Source organism: Gordionus sp. m RMFG-2023, chromosome 4 (genome assembly GCF_954871325.1).
Source record: "Gordionus sp. m RMFG-2023 chromosome 4, tfGorSpeb1-WG-v2, whole genome shotgun sequence".
NCBI lineage: Eukaryota > Metazoa > Nematomorpha > Gordioida > Chordodea > Parachordodidae > Gordionus > Gordionus sp. m RMFG-2023.
The window spans coordinates 17,574,602-17,583,224 of NC_088778.1; positions in this window are offsets into that span (position 1 = coordinate 17,574,602).

Sequence of the window (8,623 nt, forward strand, 5' to 3'; positions counted from 1 at the left end):
TTTTCAATATTAATTTCTAGCCTTTCGAATCATGCAGCCTTTTGACTTATAGACTTTGCGGGAAATATATATTTACTAGCTTATTACAACTCAAATTTTATTTTTATTTTTTTAAATTTATCAAATATACATCCATAAGAGGGCGTTTAATGCATAAATATAAAAATATCATCTTAGGAAACCATAATAATTATTGGTTAGTTTTTTTATATTTGGGTGTAAATGTATGTGAAAACCCTAAATTTTTTTAAAAAAAGATAGGTTTATTTGACATTTAATTAATGAGTAGGTTTCGAATAGAAAAATAATAGAAAACTTGTCATATTGCTGGCATTTTTGATCCAAATCTCTTCATTTTTGGTTTATATGTCTACATTTAGGCGTTAAGCCTTATCCTAAAAAATATTGAAAATATTATGATTTGAGCGAAGACTGAGCTCAAACCCAACCACTTACTAAATATTCGATCGACCAAATTAACTGTTCATTTTTGTTTTATATATCTATAAATAGGTGTAAAAATCCCAAAAAATATTTTAAAAATATCGTGATTTGACAGATAACCGATTAACCAGCCCAATGACTAAATATTGCATTTTTGATTTATGAGAAATTCTTTATTTTTGGTTTATACGTTTACATTAATTAACGTGTTAAACATTATCCTAAAAAAATATTTTGAAAATATTATGATTTGACCGAATGAGCTTAAAACTACCACTTACTAAATATTCGATTGACAAAATTTGCTAGTAATATCAATTGAAAAATGTTCATTTTTGTTTTATATATCCATAAATAGGTGTAAAACTTTATCCTAAAAAAAATTATAAAAATATCATGATTTGACCAATAACGATCACTTACTAAATATTTTATTTTTCTTTATTATATATATCTTCAAAATCATTCAAAAAAGAAAAGATAATTCTAAAAGATTTAGTGATCTGCATCGGGCCTAATTTTTCAAGCCCGGCTCGAACCCGAAATTTTTTAAAAAGTTTTGCCAGCCCGGCCCGGCCCGAACCCGAAATTTATTTTAAAATAAATTACCGGTCCGGCCAAGCCATAATTTATTTAAATATAGAAATTTATTTTTATAATTACTTAAAAGTCATATGTTATGTAGCGTTTAGTTTCAATAAATTAAATCAAAAATTTTTATTTTACATAAAAAATTCAATATAAAATTGATAAATTTAGATATATTTAATAAAATTTCCAAGGTCCGACCAGACCCGAACTTGATTATTTTAAATAGAATTAGGCCCGAGCCCAGCCCGAAGCCCGTTCGGGCCGGGCCGGGCCTAACTTTGCAGATATCTAATTAAACTCATGTCAAACTAAATACATTTGATACAAAAATATAAAAACAAAAGCGAATAAATATATATATATAATTAAATGAGTATCAAATATTTTCTAGGATTTTCATCTATATTTGATATCATCATTTCCTCATATATTTCAAAAAATATTTCACAAAATAGAAATTATAAATAATAAATTAAATATAATATTGTGTTTGGTATGCGATGTAAATAAAAATTAAAAAAAAAATTGGTATTTGTGACGTTATGAATATAAAAATATGAAAAAAAAATTAATAAACTAGTTGATTATATGATGGAATATTTAATGATTCGGATGAAGTAATGTGTCTGATACAAAGTTCCATTGTAAAATAAAAAAATTGATTTGATATATACGAAAAAGTGTACGACATTTAGGGTATGAAATAAAGAATTTTCCAAGGATAACGCCAGCAATGCAGTATTTAGTCATTGAGCCGGTTTCAAATCGGTTATCGGTCAAATCACGATATTTTTAAAATATTTTTTGGGATAATGTTTTACACTATTTATAGATAAATAAAACAAAAATGAACAATTTTCTATTAAATATCTAGCAAATTTGGTCAATCGAATATTTAAGTGGTCGGGTTTGAGCTTGGCATTCGGTCAAATCATAATATTTTCAAAATATTTTTTAAAATAATGCTTAACAGCTAAATGTACATATATAAACCAAATAGGAAGAGATTTTGATCAAAAATGCCAACAATATGTGCCTTACAAGTTTTCTATTATTTTTCGAATCCATTAATTAAATGTCAAAGAAACTTATTTTTTTTAGGTTTTTCACAAATATTTACACCCAGCACTAACCAATAATCATTCTGGTTTCCTAAGATGATATTTTCATATTTATGCATTTAAAGACCTCTTATATTTGATAAATTTTAAAATTGAAAAATAAAATTTGAGTTGTAATAAGATAGTAAATATATGTTTTTTCCAAAAATTTGTGCATATTAAAAAAAATGTTTCTGAAAATCATTAAAAATTAGACAGTTTTTTATATAGATTTTATTTTACAAATAGTTTACATGATATTTTAAATATATATTTTTAAATTATCTTTTATATATTATGATTATTTTAAATAAGAAAATCAAAGATATAATAAAATTTTGATTGATTATGATTAATCGCTTTTTAGCAATGCATTTTAGCAATGCAGTATTTAGTCGTACTTTACAGCTGCTCAAATAAAATTTAAGAATCTGAGCCATTTTTTGAATCCCTAGTTACGTCAGGATTTTTATTCATTTCCATTAAAAATATCCTAAAATATAAATGCTAATTTTCTACCTTATTCATTTATATTAAATTCTATAATCATAATATAATTTGCCTATTTAACCTAAATAAAATAAATGTCTTTAAGACTTTTTTGATATTAGTAGGTAGCGATATCCAGGAGTGTCCAGGCTTTTACCGAACATTACCTGAAATTAATTTATTTGTTTTTTATAAACTATAGTAGGAAAATTATATAACCAAGGGGAAGGGGAATTCCCCCTATAGCAAATATCTCATAAATATCAGTTTAAGCTAATATTCCCATCCATTCAATAATGTATAGAATCTATCACTATAGAGAAGAATTTGAAAGAAAAAGTAAATGTTAATTATTTTTTAAAATAATAACTTTAATTCAAAATTTTTAGAAAACAATATGTGAAAACCAAAAATTATTTTAAAAAAAACTCTATGTATCCAAGGCCCAAGGGCCTATAATAAGTAGACCTACCTCAAAAAATTTATGGGGGGGGGCACCTAATAGTGCTTCCCTCCTCCCTAGCAAAATACTGGATACGCAGGGCGATAGTTTGATGATTTTAAAACAATCTGATTTTGCTGAAGATATTTTAATTTATATTAAAAAAAATTAATATAAATTAAAATTTCTTCAAAAGTTTGTTATAAAATTGTCTGAATATAGAGTAGATATTCTACACACATATAAATGAATGCATTTCGGCCAAAATCAGATTTTTTTCAAATATGAAAAACACCCTTAATAAATGATTTAAAGTTAAAAAAGTAAAATAACATCCATCAAACTATCGTATTATCAAGAAATTTTTATTTCAATGGATCTAACTCTGCTGCTTTTTTAAAGATCAGACCTTTATTTTAGAAATAGGCCCGATCTAATCTGAAATAAAATTTATGATTTTTCAAGGAAAATAGAAAATTATAAGCGGCAAGGGGGGAAAAAATGGTATTCTTCTTTTTCAAAAGATATATAAAAAATTTAAATACAAAATAATTTTGGATTTTGCCGAGTTAGTATACAAACCAACCCGAATGAAATTAAAAAATTCAGAATCGAATGCCTGTCCTAGTTTGATCAATCTGAATTCGGATCGGTTTCGAACTGTGACTAGAACAAGGTCCACCCAGGGTTATTCAAATAATATAGTGTTACAATTAAGACAACTTTTGTAAGGTATTATATATTAGTGATCTGCACGGCCCAAACGAGTTTCGGAATATTTTTTAAAAAATTCGGGGTATTTAAATTTAGATATATTTAAAAAAAAATTTTTTTTTAAATATATCTAAATTTATCAAATTTATGTTGAATTTTTCATGTAAAATAAAAATATTTGATTTTATTTATAGAAACTCTACGCCATATAACATATAATTTTGAGTAATCATAAATATTAATTTCTATATTTATATAAATTCGGGTCGGGGTGGCAGAGTGGGTTTATGATATATGCTTGGAGCAGAAGGTCCTAGGTTATATCCTGGTAAGGACTTAAAAAGTTTTAGGTTTTTATTTGATGACAGATGTGCAAGAATATATGCTAGGATAAATTTCTGAGCTGGGAAATGCCACCCCGGTCACCGACAGGCTTTGGACAGCCGGGTGCTAGGATACTTCCAACTATCCAAAAATGAAAGATGACCAGCTGACCTCGTGGGCCATTCAAGGATGATAGATGGATCGATAAGAATACTCCGGTGGGATATCTGTCGATAGAATACTCCGGTGTGAGATCAAGGTACATGGCTATACTCTGGTGATGGTGGAGGATCCAAATGGAATTCATAAGTAACTCGGGTGTGGAATATCAGAGATAAAAAGAGATATATAGCATGAATAATAAAATGGAGAGAGTATTGAAAGAGCTTACCAACAAAAAAAAGGTGAAAACTTAAGGAAAAAAAAATATGGGCCGGTAGGCCGGGTTGGCAAATCAAACTTTTCTGCCATCTATGAGCATAATATCTAGGCTTATATAATATTATTTGGCTAAAATCTTAATCGGGCCATTTTTAAAAATCATAACACTACATTCCGGTTTCTGTTGGTTCACGACATCTAATAAAATCTATTCTTGTCGCAAAGATAATTCTTCCTTCTTTAAAAAGTTGCTTCGCATATATATATCTGCCCATAAATCTATTTTCTTTGAAAATAACTCTGTCATATAACACTAACATACAGCCAAAATATTGGAACCAGAGCCTACTATGACTAAATCCTTGCAACTCATGTAGGCGTATCCCTATAATTTTATACAATTATTACTGGGTAATTTTTCAAACAACAAATAAAATTTGTATTAACTTTCTATTTGTTTTTTGTTGGGGTTGACAAATTCCTTTAAAAAATCGAATACTTCCTCCTTCTTCTTCGATACATCTTTTTAAGAAAATTGCCATAAAAAAATTTAAATTTAAAAAAATACAAAATAAATTATTATAATATAAGTCAAATTGAACGTTAAAAGTAAAACATATATACGTAATTTAAAAATATATATTAAAAATAACAAATAAACTATTTGTAAAATAAAATCTATATAAAAACTGTATAATAAAAAATTTTAGTATAATAAATTGTATGTTGGGTGGGAGGAGGTCAAAAAAGGGAGCCGTGGATGGCAATGCAGTTAGATCTGCAATAAAATTAATATTTTAGAAAGGATTTCAGTATATGTTCTGTAGTGTTGTTAAACGGCCCGATTTGGGTAGATTTTTAAAAACGCTCGATTAAGATTTTAGACAAAATATTATTATGGAATGGAGTTTTTGATCATAGATTGCAGAAAGGTTTCTACCTATATTTGCCAAATCTCGAGGCTTACATAAAATTATTTTGGCGAAAATATGTTATTTTTTTGCTATTTTAGAATCTGTACATTTAAAGTATTTTCTGCCTAAAACCGTTATAAATAAAATATCTCTATCTTTTCTCCAGAGTGCTTTAACTCAATATTCTCTTTGAATCAGCGTTTGAATAGTAAGGAGAAGAAAGATCAATGAAATTATATTTTTTATTTTTTTTAAACTATTTTCTGTAAAATTGCACTCATTTTTATGTCAAAATTCAGTGGCGTGGCCAGGATTTATCATGGGGGGGGAGTAACGAATTTTTTTTGGAGGATTAGCTCTCAAATTCATCACTCTTGTGAATAAAAGAGACTGAGAACCTTTATTCGGAATATTCTTACAATGTTTAGGGTGTGGTCTGGTTCGACTTACTATTAAACACCCAGCTGTTTATCCGGCTTATTGGCCTTAACTAAACAGTCTAAATAGTAAATAAAATTTTTTAAAAAAAAACAAGAAAAAAAGAGAAAATAAATGAAAAATAACAATGACACCATACTTACAAACCAATAAGGGTGTCCTATACTAAAAAGCAAGTTCCTTAATTGTATTTTATTTTAATCCATTTGGTATATAGTTTAAGAAAAGAAAATGATTAGCAATATATATAAAAAATTCCAAAATTGGAATTATGCCAGAATAAACGAACAAAATATGGGTTTTGCTAATAATTAGCGGCTGACTTTATTATTCATTTTATATTTTGAAAATAATATTAATGACAAAATAAGGAAATAATGCCAAATTATGCTAGAACAAAATTACAGCACCACTGAATGTGTGGGTGCCAATTTGTAATGCATAATTAGTACTTTATAATTCATCAATCAGTTTTAATAAATAGAAACCAACCAATTATATAGGAAATAAACAATAACGACACGCCTTAGGCTGAGTTTTGAATATCGAATTTTTAATAGCAATTCAAAAATCAATTACGTCTAAATATATTTAGGTTTCCTTTTCACCAATTCAAAATATTTTTGAATTCTATATTTTTAGCATATTTATATACTTGTTCTTTTATGTTTATTTAATAGACAGAGAGAAAAGTAAAATAATTAAAATCTCATTCTATTTTCAGAAATTTAAATTGAATCTCATATTAAGACGCATCCCCCTATTGATAGAACTAATTCTACAACTCTTCGGCCAATATGTAACTCTTAACTATATTACATATTAGTTTATGCTTTAATTTAATACATTTGGCAGATAGTATAAATAAAAATGTTTATAGTAAATTTCTAAAATTGGTATCAAGATTCAAGATAGAACAAAATATATATAAAATTCATCACAATTTTTTCTAAAACATGAAAGTTTAATTTAAAAAAATTAAATGTGCTTTATAATAAAGTTTATTCGTAGAATTTTATGATTTTTTCACGCACTTTTTAAATAGAAGAAGAAATTTCTGAGATTATTTTATAAAATTAACACCAATTTTAAAAAAAGGAAAACAAATTTTATTCGATTTCAATATAAAATATTAGGAGGGGCCCATGTTTAAACAACTGCTAAAATCCATGGATGGAGATATATTGATATGTAATCTAAAATTATTGTTATTCTTTCAAAAATAATAGTTATCTTTGTCTATGATATATCTTGACTTGCAGAGAAATTTTTTTATTATCAAAAACTATTTAATTTATTATTGTTATTTTTCGAAAATTAATAGTAGCCTAACTTTTTTTCATCCTTTGCATAAAAAAAATATGTACAATTATGTATAAAGTAATAATTGACAGCTTTCTTGCTAGTATAGAAACAAAAATACGGCAATCATAAAAAAGATAGTCACTTTTTTTATATTCTTTGGCAAAAAATAATTTGTTCATTTTCTTGATAAATAAAAATCATTATTTAAAAATTCATAAAGAGGAAAAAAAATACTTAAACTGGATTTGATAAACATTTAAAAATTATATTTTTAAAACCCGGGATTTCTTTTCCTTGTTAATAAATTATCGAAACTCTAGGCTTAATTAATTAAAAATTTGGAGGGTCATGCTAAAATCGGGAGGTTAAGCAATCTTATTATTAATGTATTAAAATCAGGTCTTAGCTCGTATACCTATCTTCAAGATAAGATTTATTAGACCCTGCTCGGAAAACTACATTTATAACTATATAAATCTTATATATAAATCAATAATATTTACAAATTTTTTTTGCAGGGAAAAAATTCTAAAATCAATATTGGTGCCTTAACAAAGAAATTTTATGATAAAATCAATATATATAATATATTTAAACTATATTTAAATGAACTATTTCTATAATGTACTCCCTCTTTTTTTTTTTACCTATGACGTGATATTCATTTGAATTTTTCATATATATTTAAAATTCTTATGCAGGAAAATATGTTTGTGGTCAAGTTTAAAGATTCGATAACCTAATTTAAACAAAAACTATTATATAAAATGTTCGATTCTATACATGGTTTTTGATCTAAAAATGTATTTCGTATATAAAAAAGATAACAAAATACTCACAACGCATCCAGTTACGGCGGATATTCCAGATAGAACCATTATGCAATACCCACCGATTGACATGGCTATTTTTTCTTCTCTCCCGCCTATGACGGATAAAGAAATTCCCCCGCAGAGCAATATGAAGGCTAATATCAATAAATGCCATCCTCTTTGTTGTTTCTTATTTTCCTCGTCCCTTCCCATTCCTGTACTCATCGATGTTGCTTTGATCGTAGCAAACATTTTATATTTTATAAATTTTTGACGTAATTTATAAGTGAGAACTTTATTTTTTATGAAACAATTTTTGATATCTATGATTAATAAACGTATTTAAAAATATTATAAAACATGATTTATATTAGCGGTATCATTATATATTTTTTAATTTTTAGACTAAGGAATGTTAAAATCATAATTAATACTAATTATAATTCTTGTTTTTAGTTTTTAATGTTTATGTTTATTTTATTTATTTATTTTATTATTATCAATATTTTATTTATTCCACCAAATTATAGTAGTATTTATTTGAGTTTTGATAATTCATCATATTAAAATAAAAATAAAAATAACATTTACAAATTATTAGTAGATAGCAATGTTATTAAACGGCTCGTTATGAGCCGATTTTTAAAAACGGCTAACTCAATATTTTCG